The following is a 19368-nucleotide window of genomic DNA, read 5'->3' as shown; positions in this document are numbered from 1 at the left end:
GCATCAAAATTGCCATCAATGAAATGACTAGTTACTGCTAGTTGACTACTTGAGATAACCAAAAAATCATCAATAATCACAATGCTATCTCTAAATTTATTGACGTGTGATGTGTGTTAGGACTCGCCCAAAACCAAAGCGAAACATTTGATGCGAAAACAAAACTTTCGTCATTGGTCGGAAGGCTCTCCCAAACCAAAGCGAAAGTGGCACATTCGCCGACGCTGCATTGTTTTTTTGTCATTTTTGTTATCTTGAATCCAAGAATATTGTTTGCATTTGTGCTGTAATCTAGCCATCTCTCTCTCTCTTTTTCACTTACATATAATCTACCTGGCTCACTACTTGCACCTAACATTAAAAAATTAATGTGTACAGGCATGACGGTTAGTGCGTTGGACTGTCATGTAAGGGGTCTTGGGTTCAATCCCTGCCTGCGCCTTAATTTAAAAAAAAAAAAAAAATTCGCGGGTACTGCCTCTTGCGAGGAATTGACAAATCCTTCAAGAGTATTTCTTGTCATGAAAAAGTGCTTTCTCAAAACTAGCCGTTCGGATTCGGCATTAAACGGTAGGTCCCTTCCATTCCTGACAACAGCACTCGCACACAGGAATGGTTGAGAGTTGTAAGTCACTAGGCCCTGGTTCACAACGGACTGTTGCGCCACCCCATTTGATTTGATTTGTACAGGCACTTTTATGACATTTATGAGGTTCAACGGTAGACGGTAAAATTATGAGTCCTCTCAAAATAAATTTAACTATCGTTTCCTTATGGTTCCTTGGACAGTCCGTTCCCAAAATTTCATTTGTCATCAGCTCCTCACACCAATTTTCAACAATATTTTTCTCAAGTTGATTTTTTGAGATATGTGCCTCGTAATTAAGTTTAAGAGTTTTAACAGTTTCTTCGAAAAGGATCGAAGGAACTGTTAATCTCCCAAACTCCGGTGTTGTGGCCTTGGTGTGGTATGCTCTTAGCTTAATGAGCATAGTTTGCTTCATGTTTGGATCCACTTCCTCATGTTCATCCACCATGAACTTGGAACAAGCCTTACACTTTAACTTATTTCTTAATTTTCCTGCTGCAAAACCTGCGATGTAAGCTGCAGCTGCTTTTTGAAGTTTGTCCGAAAATGTTGAATTGTCGATGTAATCCATCTCCTCCTCTATTACGTAGACATCGACAAGTGTATCATCTGAAACCTCCTGCATTTCAGTGATGTCGTCATCATCAAAACGTCCTTGTAACTTATAGAGGTCTATATCTTCGACGTCAGATACCTCCTCCACTACATAAACGATCTACTTACTTAATTACTTAAGGTGGCGCTACAGTCCGGGGCGGACCTGGGCCTCAACCAACAAGCGTCTCCAGCCAGCTCGGTCCCTAGCTAGCTGTCTCCAGTTTCGCACGCCAAGTTGGTTGAGGTCCTCTCCCACCTGGGTGCGCCACCTGAGTCGCGGTCTTCCTCTACTGCGCCGTCCCTCGGGATTGGATTCGAAGACCTTCCGGGCTGGAGCGTTGATGTCCATCCGCTCTACATGACCTAGCCATCTAAGCCGTTGGACTTTAATTCTGCTAACTAGGTCAGTGTCGCTGTACAGCCCGTGCAGTTTGTCGTTATATCTTCTCCTCCATTCTCCATCTATGCGTACGGGACCAAAAATCACCCGAAGAATTTTTCTCTCGAAGCATCCTAAGACGCTCTAATCTTTCTTTGACATGGCTCAGGCCTCATCGCCATAAATGAGAACCGGGATGATGATGATGAATGTCTTATAGGTGTCGTTGTCTGTATTAATAGCGGTGCCTATGTAGACAAAGTCCTTAACCACCTCAAAGTTATAGCTGTCCATGGTGACGCTTTGTCCAAGACGTCGTTGTTCAGTGTCCTTTTTTGATGACAGCATATACTTGGTCTTGCCCTCATTGACCACTAAACCCATCTTCTTCGCTTTCGTCGCAATGCTCAAAAACGCTCCACTGACATCACACTTTGATCTTCCACTTATGTCAATATCATCTGCATATCCGAGTAATTGGATGGACCTTTGGAAGATTGTGCCTCTAGTGTTGACAGTTTAGTTTTGCACAATTCTTTCCAGAACGATGTTGAAGAAGTCGCATGACAGTGCATCGCCTTGTCTAAAACCTTTTTTGACATCAAATGCATCGGTAAGATCTTTTCCGACCTTGATAGAGCAGCGCAGCGTGCATTCTCCATCGTCATTCTGCACAAACGGATAAGTTTCACAGGGATGCCAAAACTAGGCATTGCTCGGTAGAGCTCTTCCCTATAGATGCTGTCATACGCGGCTTTAAAATCGATAAAGAGATGGTGGGTATCGATTTGAAGCTCCTGGGTTTTTTCCAAGATCTGCCGTAGTGTGAATATTTGGTCGATAGTGGACTTTCCTGGTCTGAAGCCACACTGATAAGAACCAATCAGGTTGTTGACGAACGGCTTCAGACGTTCACATAATACGGCAGAGAGGATCTTATATACAATGTTGAGGAGACTGATGCCTCTGTAGTTAGCGCTCCAGCAGATTTGTTTGACTTAAGTTTACATATAGCTATCTTCACTTCGTCAAGGGCGGGTAGGCGGAATTGTTGATCTGCGTCGCCGAGGTTGAGTGGTTCTATCTCCTTTACAGCGGAATTCGGTTCTTCATCGCCGTTATATAATTTGGAGAAGTGATCTTTCCATATTCTCAGCATCGACTGTGGTTCTACTACGATGTTCCCTTGATCGTCTTTACAGGCTTCGGTTCGATCTCCGTATCCATAATGTCGTCTTCTATGGCTACATCCATGGCGTAGTCCTTCTCATCATTCATATCTCTTTGCAAATCAGCTTCCTTTATAAGCTGATCCGCTCTTGAGTCCTCATATCCCGAGTGTGCCGCCGCGCTGAAATTATGAAAAATTATTTGCTTGAGATTTCGAATGAATCTCCAAGCGGAAGGGTTACGTTCATAAGAACCTCTATTGCAACGTAGCATAGAGAATAAGTTTTCCGCGACGTCGGTATTTAAATGTGCTATGAGGATATAACTCTGCTCATCGCTCTTGAGATATTCCCACATCATCACAATGGCCTGTAGGGTTTGTTGTAAGCCCAAGAAGCATGGTGGGATTTTTCTACAGCTTCCCGAAACCCATGTTGAAATCCACGTCTTAGCTTCTTTTAAAGCTTCTAATGTGTTTGTGGAATCGGATAACACTTCCTTGTTAGGATTCCTCGAATACATTTGTCGATTGTTAAGTCTGTCAAATAAATCGTTCATTTTCTTCATGAAAATTGCTGTGGTTTCGGTGACTTTCTTGTCTTTTTCCGTTTTGAAGTAGTAATTTTTCACCGCATATATAATTCCACTGTACACGTTCTCGCTGAAAACTTGTTTCGCTAACCTAACCGACATCTTTTCAAATCCATTAGGATTGATGTGTTTCCAGAAAACTTCAAAGGTTTCCCCCTTAGAGTCCTCCTCAAAAACTTTCTTTAACACTCGCCAATCCACAACATCATCACTTATACGGATGCAATGCTTCGGAAACATATTTCTCACACATTTGAAAAGATGCGGATAGTCATGTTGGTTATTAATATCAACGTAAGGATATTCTTGGATTGGGTGCATTGCCAACGTTTTGTATGCCAAAACGTTGTTAGATCCTTGGTCGCAGCTTGTTGCAACCAACTGTAGTCCACATTCCATTACACCCGGTATGATTTTTCTTAAAATCTGGGCTAGGATTGATCCATTAGGGGATCCCACGTAATAAGCGATCGTCTGCTTCCAATTGGTATTGAGTCCTCTCAGAGTGAATACCATAGCTTTACAGGGTATAGTACTTATCCTGCCAAACTCCCCAAAGTCCGTCTCCATTGCGGTCATTTCCCCTGCCTTTTCGGTCAGCATGGTCCTTATTTGGTCGCTAAACCCTGCTGGCAACCTAATTTCCGAATGCCATCGGTATATTGTACTTACCGATGTCAACTTAAAACCTAAATTAATCATAAAAGAATAACACGATGGAGGCTTAAAGAAAAACTTTAAGAAAAGTTCTTTTTCACTAGTCTTCCATGGTGCTTTCTTCTTATGAAAGAGTTGCGCGAGAATAAAAGTTCGCAACTCTTCAGAAAAAACTATAGCATTAGATCCTTTAAATGGTTTCTAAATGTATATATTTCCTTTTTGTTTCCTACTTTTGGGCGTGAAACTAATGCGCGCACAAGAATGTGTATTCTAAGGAAACACTTCCATTCGAAAATTTGCTCATCACTAAATTGCAGTCACCCATTTGTACCTATGGTACCCGGGTGACTGCAATTTAGTGGGGGTGATGGGCAAATTTTCGAATGGAAGTGTTTCCTTAGAATACACATTCTGAGATTTCGCAGCCAAATTTAAAAAACTTGTACTGCTAGATTCTAAAGATATAGGTGAAGGGGATAGTTGTGCTATTGCACGACAAACAAAATCCAAGGGTGTTGGTGGTAATGAAAGAGGCGGACGTGAAGTTGTAGGAGTGAAAAGATGGAGATGTGTAGAAGTTGTTGGGGGAAGGTGCGGACGTGAGTTTACCTCTTCTTTGCGAAGTGCAGCAATATAGCTTTCAACCTTGACCGTAAAGGTCGTCTGGTTTTTCGAATCCCATGCCTCCATAATAAGAGTACACGAAGGATCATGAAATACTTCATTACATAAACAAAGCGAAAAGAAGGATAGTGGAAGCGCATCTTTAGCAAGACGATTTTGTGCACCTCGCACAATAATGTCTTTTGCATAAAAATGCGCTGCGCACATAAATAAAATCTTTTCCGATCTTTTCCGATACATCCAAAAAGTTATTTTATAAAAAAAAACTTACAGTAGAATAAAGGTATTGCAAAAATTCGTTTAAAAAGCGCGAAAAATTGTCTAGGAAAAAATCTTACACATCGATGTTAAACAAAATATAAAGACAGAACCAACAATCTTTTTATATAAAAACCATCCTTTTCATATACAATCCTACCTCAAAGGCCAATATCCTTTATATTTCACCTACATTTCATCTTTACATAGGAAAATTCTGTTAAATGTAACAAACCAAAATAAATTTGAGTATATTGGTTCATTTCTCCTTAATCATTTGCTTCATTTCCTATTTATTCTTATAAGCCTATCCCTATTCACTCCAACTCTTAAAAATCCAATAGTCTTTCCCTATTTTCCTCTGCTTCGAATTATCATATTCTTAAGTCTCCCGTCTGCAAATAAATTTCTCCACAACAACTTCAATAAAAAATGTGCAGATGTCACCCTATTTGACAATCACCATGAGAGTACTATAGTTTTTATATACAAAGATCATAGTAGGCGCCGAAAACATTTCATTTTTTGAATTTTGCTTGACACCTTTTGCTCACCGTTTGTGTTTCATTTGTGTTGTTTACTTTCTTTTTTCTTTATAATTACTGACTAGTTATTTTTATTTTATTTGTCTTATGTTTTTATGCAATAAATTTTAATAAATCCTATATTTTTATCCAATTGAAAAAGAGAATTCTTGACTTTTTTCAACCTTAGGCTTCGGCTTCGGCTTTCACGTCTAAATACAGATGTGGCAGAAAATTTGTTTTCCAAGCGCTCTAACAGAGGATCCTACGAGAGGACCCCATCAGCTTGGAGATTCATACGGAATCTAAAGCAAATAATATTCCAGCATTTGTGTTCAGCAGATACCCGGATGCTGGAGCTCAATCGCTGTTACAAATAGCAGAAGCAACAACTTCAAAGAATGATCCCACATACAAAGACTTGTGTTGGAACTTGGAAGAACAGCCAGATGAACCATTGGAAAACGAGGATATCACAATGGTGGATAATGTAGCAGGAAATAAACTCCAGAGAGGTGCTTACGCCAGATTCCTAGAAAAAAATCTTAAAAAGAAATTGAACTGCGATGCGCGTGCGAAATTCCTCATTGATAATAACGAAGACGATAACGAAAGGGCCAAAGACGAACTTTCACATGCGGTTTTTTTGCTCAACTTTCCTTTACCGCAGCACGAATTTTCACACAATTTTTTAATTGATAGATATGCTCTTTAAAATAATATTAGTCGCAATTTTAGGGCGAGGAAAAATCTTTTTGTATTTTTAATTAATTTTTAAAGTTTCACTTTTTCACCCAAAAAACACACAATAATAGCCATTTTCCAGATGTTTTTTCTTATTTTGACAGTTCTTTCCAATTTTCCATTCGTTTCAGTGATGCCAGATGTACTTTTTGGGGATTTTATTAGAAATTGTTACTTTTATTTGATTTGTTTAGGGAAATTTTACATAAATTTGTCTGAAATTTGGGAAATTTCTCTATTCTCATTTTTTAATTGTTAAAAACAATAATATTTACAATATTACTTGAGAAAAAGCAGTTATTTAACGGAAAATATGCCGTAATTTAAGAAAAGTAATATTGCATTATTTGAATGCGATTTTTTTTAAATCAAAATGGAAAGCGAAGGTGAAAGTGTGGGTGTTCAATAAAAGTTGAGCAAATTACCCCGCAAAAAAAAAATTCTGACGATGTTCGGAAACAGTGGTAATTATTAATTAGTTTTATAAATTATTGTTTTTTCTCATTTAAGTTTATTTAAGGAATTTGGTTAAATTATACAAAAACATCAGTGATGCACCCTTGGCAGTGAGGTTGGCAGAAGAGCTGGGTTTGTTACCAGATTTGAAAAAAAGACCGAATCCACAAAATCCCAATGGCCATCACATGAAAACCCAATCGGATTCTTTCAGTGCGACAGGGGTACGTACCGAGGCAAAAAACGAATATCACGTTCTGTTGGGACGTGGTTCGAAAAGGAGCGTATCCCTATCCAAAGGGTTATGTATTTGATGTACAGTTTTGCCCGGAAGTTTCGTACGAAACGGTGATGGTGGAAGATTTTACTTCCTCTTCAAGTTGTGTGTCAACGAGAACCATCGCGGATTGGTATAGTTACTGCCGCGAAGTTATCGTTGACCACTTCTTGGAGAACCAAGAAATTGGTGCCAAAATTGGGGGGCCTGGACGCGTAGTTCAAATTGACAAAAGTAAATTTGGACGACGAAAGTTCAATAAAGGTCGTTGTGTAAATAGACATTGGGTTCTCGGTATGATCGAGGATGGATCTGAGGATGTCAGGTTGGAGGTGTGTACTGGGAATGTACGCAGTGCTGAGGTAAGTTTTTATAATTATATATACTATTCAATATTAATAAAGTTTTTTTGTGTGTCAGGTACTAATTCCTTTGATAAGGAAGCACGTTGAGGATGGTACGACCATCCATACCGACTACTGGAACGCCTATGATTGTCTGGGAGAGTATGGTTACATCTATAAAAAGGTGAACCATAGCGATCCCGACAATCCGTTTGTAGCGGAGGATGGCAACCATACCCAAAGGATAGAATCCCAATGGAGGGTGGTAAAACGGGAATTCTACAACGACAGCTAACCACAATTTTACGGACTGTGTTGTGGAGTACCAGTGGCGGCGAAATATTAAAAAAAATGCCTAGATCCCTTTGAGGAATTAATCAAGGCCATAATACATATATATGGCAATTTTAAAAATGGTTAATAAATAAAAAAAAAATTCACTGTTTTTTACTTTGTAGTTTGTATTAGCAGGGGGGTTACATACCTCACTCTTTATGCGTCGTGCTTGTCACACAAGAATAGTTTATGTAAGTTCGTTTTCAAATAGGAAGAAACTTTGCACATACTCGTAATCAACCTCGCACCCACTCCAAATCCTATAGTGATCCCAAGCAGGGGGGTTGCATGCTGCCCCCTTTCAATTCCTCACTCTTTCACTGCTTTGGACCATCCATTACAACAACTTTAAGTAGGCGCATACAGTGAGTAATACAAAAAAAATCAAAAAAAGTGGGGTTAAATCCGAAAATTAAAACATTTTTTTATTTTTTAGGGGGTTTTCCTCGCTCCAATATTTTAATGCTGTGCTATTGAGACCTCTACCTGATTGCAAAAAAAAATCAGATCGAAATTCGTGCTGCGGTAATATTAATCGCAATTTTAGGGCGAGGAAACATCTTTTTCTGTTTTTAATTAATTTTTATAATTTAATTTTTCACACAAAATAATAATGGCCATTTTCCAGATGTGTTTTTATTTTGACAGTTCTTTCCAAATATCCAGTGGTTTCAGTGATGCAAGATATACTTTTTTTGGTATTGTATTAGAAATTATGACTTTTAGTTAATTTTTTAGGGAAATTTTACATAAATTTAACAAAATTTGCTATTCTCACTTTTTAAAGGTTAAAAACAATAATATTTACAATAAAACTTCTAAAAAGCAGATATTTAACAAAAAATATGCAGCAATTTAAGAAATATGATATTGCATTATTTGAATGCTTATATCAAAATGGAAAGCAAAAGTGAAAGTGTTCCAGAGTTCAATTAAAGTTGAGCAAATTGCCCTACAAAAAAAATTTAATTCTGACTATTTGCGGAAACTGTGGTAATTATTAAACAGTTTAGCAAATTATTTTTTCCTTTTTAAGTTTATTTAAGGAATTTGGTGAAGCTATACCAAAACATCAGCGATGAACCCTTGGCAGTGAGACAGGCAGAAGAGCTGGGTTTGTTGCCAGATTTCAAAAAATGCAGAAAAGACAGAATCCCAATGGCCATCTACACCCATGAAAACTCCATCGGATTAAAAGCTCTTACTCCCACTTCAAGTTGTGTGTCAACTAGAACCATCGCGGATTGGTATAGCTACTGCAGTGAAGTAAACGTTAAACACTTCTTGGAGAACCAAGAAATTGGTGCCAAAATTGGTGGGCCTGGACGCGTCGTTCAAATGGACGAGAGTAAGTTTAGACGCAGAAAGTTCAATAAAGGTCGTAGTGTAAATAGACATTGGGTTCCCGGTATGATTGAGGATGGATCTGAGGATCACAGGTTGGAGGTGTGTACTGGGAATGTACGCAGTGCTGAGGTAAGTTCTTATAATTATATAAACTATTCAATATTAATTAAGTTTTTTTTGGGATGGGAGGACAATCCACACCGACCATTGGAGGGCCTATGATTGTCTGGGAGAGCATGGTTACATCTATAAAGAGGTGAACCATAGCGATTCCGATAATCCGTTTGTAGCGAAGGATGGTACACATTCCCAAAGGATAGAATCACAATGGAAGGTGGTAGAACGACAGTTATAACCACAATTTCGCGGACTGGGTTGTGGAGTACCACAACGGCGTAATATAAAAAAAATGCCTTGATCAGGTTAGGCAATTAATTAAGGATATTATACTTATATGTATATGGAAATTTTAAAAGGGAATTATAAAAAAAAATTCAATGTACTTTAGTTTGTATTTCGTATTAATATTGTAAAGGTAGGTACTGTTAAATGGAAAATTTAAGTACAGAGAGCTTTGCACATACCCAACCTCGCATTCACCCCAAATCCTATAGTGGGCCCAAGCAGAGGGGTTGCAGGGGGCAGCGTGCCTCCTTACATACATCACTTTTTCACTGCGTTTGACCATCCATTAAAATCAACTTTAAGTAGGCGTACAGAGTTAATAATAAAAAAATCAAAAAAGTGGGGTTAAAACCGAAAAAAAAGAATTTTGTTTTTATTATTTAAGGGTTTCCTCGCTCCAATATTTTAATGCTGTTCATGTGTATTATTTTTATTTGATGTAAACAAACGGCAAGGAAGGCAATAGAATGCATTTTTAAGGTTACTCCACACTAACCAATCGCGCGTTATCAATTTGCCGTTGGGAAAGATTTTCCCAACCAGCTCTTTTTTCATGAACATCGCGTCGAATAGCAGCACGCACTTCTTCTTAACCATCGGTGTCATATCCTTAGCTTTGTCACTAAGCAGCCCATCCATTTTTTCACTAAATCCTGTAGGCAAACCGATTTGTGAATGCCACAGGTAAATGGTGCTTACCGATGGCAGATTGAATTCCACACTCAACATAAAGTTATTACATGCTGGAGACTTAAAGGAACATTGTAAGAACAAATCCTTTTCTTTAGGTGTCCAGGGTGCATTTGCCTTGTGGAACAATTGGGAGGTGATGAAAATTCTGAGTTCTCCAGAAAAGTCCTCCATATGGGCATCACGTCCTTTCCTCAGCTGGTATTCTGGTCTCACTGCGTTTCTTTTTGGTGTGTCTATGTAGCATTTTCACACAGGTTTTTTTTTCCGGTGATATAAGCGGCACATACATATTTGTAAATTCCTAAACCGAGGGAAGGAAAGTGCTCCTGTTTAATTTTCGTCGTAAAATCAGCTGGTGGTAGCGAAAATCCGAGAACATAATTAGCGGAACAAGCCTACGTATACAGCAGCAAATGGACGGAGAGAAAGGAATAGGGATAGCTAGTTTAGACTAGACTTAAAAGTCGACCTAATTAGGATATCTTTAGCATACAAATTTTTCTCACACATGACAGACGTTTTTACAAGTCTGCTAGAATTCGAAACATTCCTATGCTTGATCCAAATTTGTCTTCGAAAGTTTGTGGGAAACCTAAAAAAGAATACACCCACCCTTTCCTGCTGAGAACAGTTATGGTAGCAACAGACAACCATAGTGAAGCAAAATAATACTTAGTAAACATCAATAAATTAGTAATAAGTAAAAAGAATCTGCAAATGTTATTTAATATTTATATACAATAATAATGTAATTAGTAGTATACATTGGACCCACTGTGCCTTGGGAATGGATTCCGAAAATTTTCCAAGGCAAAAAAAACAGAATCTTCTTCTTCACTAGAACTTTTCGCCTCAAATAAATTCTTACAATTTGATTTTCGATTTATTTTCGACTTCTTAATCTGATTTGGCTTGGATTTGTTGCCTAATTTTTTCTTAGCTTCTTCTAATTCATTTTTTCAGGGAAGTCTGTCATGATAGTTGTCCATGCCCTTTTTCTTCCACCTCGTGCAGGAACTGCTGCAGGTTTCGATTTTGGATACGGATCAACGATTTCTTGAAAAAAAATGTTTCCCGATGCTGTCTGAGGTATAATAATATCAAGACATAATAAATTCAAATTCAAATTGGCTTCTGGAATAAGAGCAGCTTGGGAAGATGTTGAAGGCAATGACTGGTTTACGACGTCATACGGATTTGATCTATCAGTAAAATTCCAACTGGAAAACTCATCATCCCCGAAAATATCCGGATTATATGGCCTGGAAGAAAGATGTGACTGATATTGTCAAAAAGGACCAATTTTCGATTGCTCTCGGAGGCATTGGTATGTTTGAGGTGTTCTATGAAGTGTATGAACCCCGACTGCATCCATCCTGATTTGTTAGCTGCGCCAATGCTGTCGATGGATCCGCTTTAAGGAATACCGGATTGTATTTTTTTTTTTGGAAATATAAAAAGAGGAGGAACAGCATTTCCCATAGCACTAACAGCAATTAACACATGGTACTAGCGTTCCTCGCTCGGCGGATGCAATGGCTCCGACTTGCTTCTTGCTTTTTTTTGCAATAACGTTTGATGGTTTATGGACAGTTGTAAGTCCGGTTTCATCGATATTAAATATATCTTGTGGCTGAAATTTGAAACGATCCATAACATCTAGCAAATTATTGAAAAACTTAGACACATTACGCCTGTTGAAGTTCGTTGATTGTGTTAAGCTGGTTGGTTCACGTTTTCGAATGGCGCAAGAGTTGTATTGCGTTTAAGAAAAGATTTGAGCCATTCTTCATCTGCCAATAGGTTTAAATTCGTTAGCTGGCATTTGTAGCTTATAATAGCTTCCCACCTGGTATGCCAGTTTTAGAACACACTTGGTAGTGTCCATAGTATAAATCGGCACAATGATTTATGTGTGCTTCCAATTTTCCCTTCAATAGAAAAAAAATCATGAAACCAATTCGATGTTTTTTTTTATTTTATAAATACATATCAAATCATAAATGGGGTGGCGCAACAGTCCGTTGTGAACCAGGGCCTAGTGACTTACAACTCTCAACCATTCCTGTGTGCGAGTACTGTTGTCAGGAATGGAAGGGACCTACAATTTAAGGCCGAATCCGAACGGCTAGTTTGAGAAAGCACTTTTTCATGACAAGAATTACTCTTTAAGGATTTGTCAATTCCTCGCAAGAGGCAGTACCCGCGAAAATTATTTTTTTTTTTTTTTTAAATTAAGGTGGCACAGGCAGGGATTGAACCCAAGACCTCTTGCATGACAATCCAACGCACTAACCATCATGCTACGGGTACGACTTATAAATACATATATACTTCGTAATAATCCGTAAAAACTCTATTGTGGACCTGTATCCTATAACTGGGTAAACAGCGTTTTCAGGGGAGTCTCGAGAAAATTGAGTTTTCCGAACAAAACGCCTTAAAGTAACGTTTCAGATATTATAAGCCTTTGAAACACTTCATTAAAGTATCGAAAATAATGCAAGTAAAAAAATGGATATTAACGTAAGTGTTTTTTTCTTCGCATTTCGTGTATTGCAATGTTTGTGGTATGGGGTGTACAGAAGACAGACATTTTGTGAAATACAAAATAGATACGAAGCTAAAAATAAAGGATGAAATCCAAAGTTGTAAGACAAATTATTACAAATAATAAAATAGTTTCAAACAAAACCGAATAAATGACAGTCACTGTAAATCGAAAACGGAAAAAGTTTTGCTATTTAATGATTATTTACTAGGATGTTATAGGGTGCTATCGTTAATAAAATTCCTTTTGGAATTTCTCCCATCTTCTAAAACTGGAATGCCCACTATCGCCCACAGCTACTTTTTTCCTAGGATTTGCTTTACTAAAACGATAACCGAATTGCCATGAAATATTCATTTTCGATGCCAATAAAATCTCCGATAAATTGTGGCCATAATTAATATTCCCATTTTCCGAATATTCAAATACATTCGTATGAAATTTGAATCATTCACTTTTAGCCAATATTGGAAAGTACGAAAAAAAATAAAATAAAATAAAATACTTTTATAATAAACAAAGAACAAATGGAGATGACTTTAATATTTAAGCAATATTGATGACGAATTAAAATAGGGCTAACTTTAAGTCTTTTTTTTTACTTTTGTATTAAGTGCAATATTTGCAATTGTCCTTATTATACTTAATGTGAAATAAAGTAAAAGTGATTTTATTTTACTTTTAACAGTATCGTTTGTGATAAAGGCAATAGAAACTTTGGGTTAATTCCTTTACATACACTCAACGGAATATTTTATTATTTTTAGACCATACAATTTATGGTTAATTTCAATTAAAATAAAACTAAAATAAATAATCTTCTTGGTGAAATGTTGAAAACTTATTTTTCAAGTTAGTGTTATTGTGTACCACAAGCACTGAAAAGAAGTTTTGGCTTGAATGTGAATGACATCACGCCGGATTATCCAAAATGCCACACAAACCATGCCACAATCGATATTTTGCCCACCAAAATAACACTGCGACTTATGCGCCATCTTGGGGATGCCTCCTAGAGTAGTGTTTTGACCCCCTTGGACGTAAATTTAATATTCTTCAATTTTAACTAATCTAATCCACCCTTCTTAAATATTTAAATTCAATACATTTCTTTTCTTCTATGTAGTTCCAAATGTTTTAAAGCTAACAATCGCTTTCTCTTAATTTGGCCTTTACATTGAGTTTTCTCAATTCAATAAAGTGAAATCATTTTACAAAATAAAATTTTTAATGAAAATGGCGTTGTTCGTCTAGAACATAAAAACAGTCATGAATTCTTTAAGTCATTGATATTAAATTTCCAACCACCATACAACGAACCAATCCGTCTGAAGCATTAAATTGAAATCACTCCATTATTGCAGGGGAGAATCCCTATAAAGGATATCGCATCAAATGGCAGATAAAACTCTTGATGCGGGGTTGAAAATCTTTCTTTTATTGAAGATTATATTGGTTCATTAGGCGCAGTTCTTCTTTCATTTTATAAACACCAACCGATGTTTTATTATACTAAGCATATGAGACAGCCATATTGGAAATCCTTATAAAAGATGGTGTTTGATGGAGATTAAAATTGAGAAAAAAGAACATGAGGCAGTGTGTTGAAAATAAGACTTTAATCAAACAAATATTCATGTTTATAAGGTGTAATTCAAGAACGTGACTAAGTATGGTTAAAAAAATGAAAACAAACATATTGGTATCATAAATAACTACCGTAATAAGAATACTCTATGAATTCTTTATGAGTGCTCTAATTGAATTATTGCTATCACCAGTTGTAAAAATACAAAGGAAAATGTTTGTTATTTAAATTTTATAAGGGTACCTACTACCTTTATAAAATAAAATTGAAAAACGATACAAAAATGCATATCTACATTCACCAACAACATGAATTCATATTTTTATCTGACTCTTTGCGTGTACACCAAATTTTATAAGACTACAGTCCATAAAAAGACACAAGGATATTTAGGTAAATAGCTAAGCTAGACTTGGTCCTGAGTTTCTATCCACATAAGCAGATAATAGTTCCAATAGTGTGGCATTAAAACGATAGTATTAGTCCTTTTCGATTATACGAAATAGAATTTTCTTGATTCGTGAATTAAGTGAATGGAAATAATTATGCTTCTAGCGCCCACTGTTAAGGTATTCAACGTTGTAAATCTTAGGCCCAAGAGCGTACAGAAGGATACAGAATTGTAAACCGTAGGTTTATTACAAAAAAACTTCATTCTTTTAAACTGTATACAATTCCACTTGGATTATTCTGTTCAGAAAAATATGTTGTTTATATGGTAGTTTATTTTAACCATTTCAGACAATATCAAACAAAATAAATTGTACATCCTTCATGAACTTTTTGACAAATCTTTTAAATGCGTTAAGTGTTTAATTGAAAAAAAGCTGGTAACAGCTTTACGATAACTTGTAACTATTTCATCAACAATAAGATCAGGAATATTGATCCGAATCTGAAAGTACACAAAGGTCCATTTTGAATTAAATTGTTTATTGACAAAGTATGTAAAAAACAATTACATTTATTGACATATATCACAACATTAACTTCCTTCTCTTATTCGTCTATAAAAATGATAACACCTGTAAAAGTAAACTTCCTATGCAGAAAATGGTACTATTCTGTCTAAAGGCGTGTAACACATAATAAGTTATTCCTAAAATTGGACTTACTTAACCTTCCGTACTCACACCAATATTTTTCTTACCCATTCCTCTCACTGGGGTGTGACAAACCACATTTATAAATAATAAAAAATGTTTTTATTAATTTAATTTTTTTATTAATAATTCATGTTCTTAGTTCATTACAAAAATGTGTACAAATATTTATACTCTCATAAAAAAAAAAAAAAACTTCACAGGGGAAAAAGTTATTAAAATAAAAAAATATGAAAATCATAGAAAAATGTGTTTAATTAAATTATTATTTTTAAAAAAGTTATGAAATATTTTTTTTTTTATAATAAGCGCATACTCAAGGGGATATATTACCCTTATTATGTAGATACAGTGTGGGCACTAGGAAAGGGAGAGAGGGGTTGAAGGGAGATGTCGGTGCACATTGGTTTTGAATTCCTGAATATTGCAATAGCTGGGAAATACAGAGTGTGGCAAGGCATTCCACATTCGCATAGTACGGCTAAAGAACGAATCTCTGTACTTGACAGTACGACCGAAGATGGGCTCGAGGGTATATTGATGAGCAATCCTAGAAGCGCGAGTATTACGGTTGAACTGTTTAAGGGGAGGAATGCAGCTGGCTATTTCTCTATAGCATAAACCATTAAAATAACGGTAAAAAAGCGTGAGACAAGAAACATTTCGACGATGTTCAAGTGACGTAAATGATCTTATGATGGTAATATCACCAATCAATCTAAATGCTCTACGTTCAATACTATCCAAGAGGCTTAAGTAAGTTGCAGGAGCACCAGCCCAGATATGGGAGTTATTCTCAAGCTTTGGACGTATATAAGTCTTGTAAATAACAGCCAGATCAGAGGGGGAGAAAAACTTCTTGCATCGCCTTAGAAAACCCAAACATCTTGCGTCATTTTTGGCGACATCACGTATGTGATCGTTCCAGAAAAGGTGGTTGGTGATACACATACCGAGAATATTGAGATGTTCAGTTTCCTCGATGCAAGTGCCATTTATGGATAATGGCAGGGGGGGTATATTTCGCTTTAACGATACAAGACAGCATTGCGTTTTCGAAGCATTAAATTCCACGCGGTTTCTTATTCCCCATTGTACAATGCTGTTTAGGTCAGAATTTAATGAGCTTATCATATTTTGTCGTTGCAGTTCCACATCCGAAGAAGAGGGCTGTGAATCTGAAAACGAATATGAAAAGCTAAGAGTACTATCGTCAGCGAAACAATGTATTGGATTAGATGTTGCAGACAGGAGATCATTAATAAAAATGAGAAAGAGTGTTGGAGATAAAAATATATAACATTTTCTTCTTAAAATGACGGTGTAGTTGATAATATTAATTTGATTTGATTTTTGTTTCAAACTATTGTTAGCGAAGTAGTTGAACAAGGCCAATTGATAAGCGAATATGTAATTATTATGAATTGCATTCAATACACATAAGAAAGCGATGCTCTTCGGCATTTGGAGCTATCTTTTTAGCTGGGGCTCAAAGAGGCTGTACAAAAGATCGTACAGAAACTTTTTTCTTGAAGTTTAGCATTTATGCCAGCATGATCAAGCATTGCACAGAAAACCCGCATAGAACACGGACGAGTAGCTCTGGAAGTTGTGTAGGCATTACAAAATTTGTGGTATGTATCAGTTCCCCCTTTGGTGCTGTTGTAATCTAAGATCATTTGTAGCTTATCTGACTCTAGATTAACATCATCGGAGTAATGGTTTATCGATAAAACCAATACTACCTTGTTCTATTTTGGAGCAAACGAAACCAATGCCTTGTATTCATCGAATGTGAATTTCGAAGCATCTCATCAGTTGTGCAGTACTCGAAGGGCACAGTACACATATAGCAGGTAATATATTGCGCAGGTTGTCAAAATCTGATCTGTCACTTTGGCAGCTCAAATTAAAAATGGCGGAAATGAGAGACATGAATCTGTTGTGCTGTGATATAAATCAACTAAAATGTATGGGAAAAGAATTTGTTTTGTTTTATTTTTATAAAATTCAAGCAACCCGAAAACAAAATCACAAAATAAAAGAAACAATTTAAACGTAAGTATTAATAGAATATTTTTTCTTACTTTGTATGTTATATTTTCGTATAGAAAAGCAATAGATTCGAGTTAAAGGATATGCCTATAGGCAGCTTGTGAATAAGCCAGGAAGACAAGAATTTCAACACAGATGGACTACCAAATTTCACGAAATTCTTATTTTGAAGGTAAATAAAATGAATTCGATTTAAAAATACAATAATAAAACGATTTTGTTAACATTCAAGATTAGCAATAATCAATCTATACATTAAAATAATCGGACATGCTTTGGAGAACCCAAAACTTCCAGAATTACTGCACAAAGAGGGCCTAGTGTTTCTTGGGCCACCTGAGAGAGCTGTGTGGGCTCTTGGTGACGAAGTTGTATCGTCAATTGTTGCACAGACTGCGGCATTCCAACTCTTCCGTGGTCGGGTTCTGAGCTAAAAGCCCAATACCCTGGAAACAAAATTAAAATTTCTACTGATCTGTTCAATCGTGGCTGTGTGAATAATTTTGAACAGGGAATAGCTGGTGTTGCGAAAATTGGTAAGTTGTGAACGACCGATCATGAATTCATTTTTAAAATTCGTGTAATTTCCTCTTTCAGACTTTCCTGTCATGATTAAAGCATCTGAAAGTGGTTGAGGCAAAGGTATTCGGCGGGCAGACACCGCTGAAGAATTTCCCGCCTTGTTCCGTCAAGTTCAGGCTGAAGTTCCTGGTTTGCCAATTTTTGTTATGAAGTTGGCGCGTGTTGCTAGACATATCCAGGTTCAATTATAAGCTGATCAATATGACAATGCCATTAGTTTGTTCGGTCGTGATTGTTCTATACAGCGACGCCACCAAAAGATTATAGAAGAAGCACCCACAATCGTTTAGCAAAAATGGTGGGCTATGTGAATGCAAGAACTGTGGAATACCTGTATGATACTTCGGGTAAATACTTTTTTCTAGAACTGAATCCAAGGTTTCAAGTAGAGCATCCTTGTTTTGAAATGGTTATATTATTCTAAAAGTTAGATTGTTTACCAAAATTGTTTTTTTTTTTTAGATCGGTATGGGTGTTCCGTTCTATCGCCTGAAAGACATTCGCCTGCTGTATGAAGAATCTCCTTGGGGAACATCGATTATTGACTTTGAGAATCCTGCGAATAAACCTGTTCCTTTGGGACACGTTATTTCAGCTCGTATTACTTCAGGGCTATTTCAGTGTTGCTGCATTAGGTGGCTTGCATGAATTCAACAAGGGACAAGCATATGATGAGATCGAAGTAAGTTATTTCAAAAATATCCTTTAAAATAAGTCGAAATAATGTATTTTCAATTAAAAAAAATAGGTGATGAAAATGGCAAATACACTGACTGACATCAGCTGAAGCGGGTACTGCAACGTTCATCCGCCGTCCAGGAGCTGTGCTTGATGCCACTAGACCATTTGGAGCTCGACAAGTGTGTTGGACCACGAAGACGATATGTTAACGGTTGTTAACACAATTTTCTCACACAGTCAGGTTTCGAAAAAGAATCTTCTGGTTACACTAGTAATTGATGTCTTGCGGGCAACTACTTTGAGTGAACTTACGTCTCTTCATCGTGCTGAAATTATTTAATTCAGATAAACAAATTCGACGCATCGATTTTTTGCATATATCTTTTTGTGATAAATTTGTATTTGGATGACAGTGACGAAAATTACTTATTGCCACGTTATACTTACAAACACCTATAAGCCACAATTTTCAATAAAAAAACAATCGAAATATTTTTTATCAAATTATTTTATTGTTTTATTAATTTTTCTTTTTCTTTGTCTTGCAAAGTCTTCGATCTGTTTATTTAGGTATTTTATTCTAAAATACATACGAGAGCGAAAGAATATCTGTTTTATTTTTTTTTCACAGTCTATGTTGCTTGTTTTACTGATGAGATTCTCTATATAATTAGAGCAAAACACTATTTCTTCTCCGTTGGTAGTGTTGAAAATGTCTTCCATTTGCTGCATAACAACCATCATTTTATCATTGGGCTTGTGTAAAAACCCTTCACTCAATTGGTTGGTCCAAGTAAATGAAGTGTCCCGTTGA

At 36.5% G+C, this 19368-nt stretch overlaps 2 pseudogenes; both read left to right on the top strand.

The window, feature by feature from the left end:
• The first annotated feature begins 3927 nt into the window (after positions 1-3927).
• On the top strand, positions 3928-7634 carry LOC129941824 (uncharacterized; annotated as a pseudogene).
• Positions 7635-8707: 1073 nt separating this feature from the next.
• On the top strand, positions 8708-19061 carry LOC129941821 (acetyl-CoA carboxylase 2-like; annotated as a pseudogene).
• Positions 19062-19368: the final 307 nt, after the last annotated feature.

This window comes from Eupeodes corollae, chromosome 1 (assembly GCF_945859685.1).
Source record: "Eupeodes corollae chromosome 1, idEupCoro1.1, whole genome shotgun sequence".
Classification (NCBI taxonomy): Eukaryota; Metazoa; Arthropoda; class Insecta; order Diptera; family Syrphidae; genus Eupeodes; species Eupeodes corollae.
Note: the sequence above shows the minus strand (reverse complement) of the source record. Positions and strands in the feature narration are given on the sequence as shown.